This window comes from Thamnophis elegans, chromosome 2 (genome assembly GCF_009769535.1).
Source record: "Thamnophis elegans isolate rThaEle1 chromosome 2, rThaEle1.pri, whole genome shotgun sequence".
Lineage (NCBI taxonomy): Eukaryota > Metazoa > Chordata > Lepidosauria > Squamata > Colubridae > Thamnophis > Thamnophis elegans.
The window spans coordinates 87,286,524-87,288,607 of NC_045542.1; the positions used below are offsets into that span (position 1 = coordinate 87,286,524).

The following is a 2,084-nucleotide window of genomic DNA, read 5'->3' on the forward strand; positions in this document are numbered from 1 at the left end:
TTTAGATTTAGATTTGTTTTATTTATATGCCGCCCTATTCCCAACGGGACTCAGGGCGGCGAACAACTCAAGGGGGAAAGGGAACACAAAGTACAATACAAGCGATTAAAATAGCCAACAGGCACACAGGTCGAGAGGGGAAGGGAACTCATCAACCCCAGGCCTGCTGACACAGCCAGGTTTTAACAGCTTTTTGGAAGGCCTGGAGAGAGGTGAGGGTCTGAATCTCTGCGGGGAGTTCGTTCCAAAGGGCCGGAGCTGCCACAGAGAAGGCCCTCCCCCGGGTAGTAGCCAGATGGCATTGGCTGGTAGAAGGAACCTGGAGGAGGCCAACCCTGTGTCTTTGGGAGGTAATTGGTAATTTTATTTCACTCTAGCCCTTATGTGACCTTATTAATACAATAATGATGGTTAATATGAGATCAGACTCCAATGTTTTATTACATAAAAGAATTAGGAAACCAACTTTGGATTATAATTAAACATGATGCATACAGTATTATCACTTTGCCTTGGCTTCTATAAAATTTAGAGAGTGGGAAAAGAATGAGAATATACAATGGATAAAAATAAGAGCGGGACTATAAATTTCATTCAGAGGTCTATTGAAATATCATGCAGCATAGTTCTGATCAACATTTTAAATATTTCAAAAATTGTCCCTGATGTTCCAGGGTTGTATTCGCATCATTTATAGTAAGAATAAGTATTAGTAAAAAGAAAATAGAAGATCACAACAGTAGAATGTAGTACTAAAGAGATGGTAGCCTTTTAAAGAGGTAGAATACTGGAGTCTTCAGAAAATAGTATGCTAAATGAGGGGGACAATCTTTTTCTCCTGTCAGCAAACAGCTGATTTTGTCACCATGATTTTGTTCTTTGATGGCATGCTCCCCAGATTTGAACAAAGAGCAACTAGGAATGACCCAAAATGAGATGAATATTTGGAAAGCGGAATCTCAACAGTTGCAAATTTTGGTAGGAGCAAATGGAGGATTGGGCCTCCATCTTTTCCTTTCAACTGTTTGTTTTAAGCATGCCTTGGTTTTAACTGCACATTTTGAAGTTTCTTTTTTATGTTGATGTTTACCTTTACATGTTAATTGACTGGTTGAATGCTGATTTATTCTAACCCCTTGCTAGATTTTAATGTGCATTTTTTGCATCTTTTTTTCTTTTAGACCTGCAAAATAATCACTTTTGCTTTTCAGGTATGGAAGTTGATACTGATTTCCTGCATAATGAAAGGGATCTGATGTGATTTGCATTTACATCAGATTTTTATTTTATTAATTTTTAAAAGTTCCAGTCAAATTAGTTATGTAAACAGAGTTGTAGAAGCTCACAGATAAGGACCTATTTCCCATGGGGGAATAAACTATTATCCTTGAAATATGCTTATCAGTATTCAACTGTATGTTTTTGGTTTTTTTTTTTTTTATTACTACTTATGGAATGCTTCACGAATTTGCATGTCATCCTTGCGCAGGGGCCATGCTAATCTTCTCTGTATCGTTCCAATTTTAGTATATGTGCTGCCGAAGCAAGCACAGTATTCAACTGTATGTTGTTGTTTATTCTTTTTGCACATTTTATTTCTATGTCTTGTTTAGTTTTGCTCTGTTCTTGTATTGTTTTTTCCATTTTTTGGAGTTTGTATTTTAATGAGAATTTTAAAAAAAAAGTTTAATGGGAACAAAAGAGGTAGAATATCAATAAGGATTTAGATGACAATTTACTTTTTCTGTTTCAAATATCAATTTTGTAATAAACATTAAAAATACTCCAGTCTTCAAGCAACCCTTTTATTTATTTATTTTTTAGAAAACTCATACTGAGATTGGCCTGGCAACATTTTCACATGCTAAGTCTTGTCTCATTTGCAGAGAGGTTTTATGATTGCTATTTTCTTATTCTTGTTCAAGATTGTCATCCCACATCATGAAATTAAAATGGGGCAGCTCGTTCTCCCTAGCAGTACAAACCTCTCTATGTCCCCTTAGAGATATCCTTGACTAAATGTAACGAGACTTATTTCTATGTAAATGAGTATAAGAGAAAGATTAGAGCACCTGTTTCTTCTC

General features: G+C 35.7%; 1 non-coding gene across 1 annotated transcript; it reads right to left on the bottom strand.

The window, feature by feature from the left end:
- Nucleotides 1–1,444: 1,444 nt before the first annotated feature.
- On the bottom strand, nt 1,445–1,551 carry LOC116505110. The gene has a single exon (XR_004254896.1). It is a non-coding gene; the product is annotated as a U6 spliceosomal RNA (small nuclear RNA).
- Nucleotides 1,552–2,084: the final 533 nt, after the last annotated feature.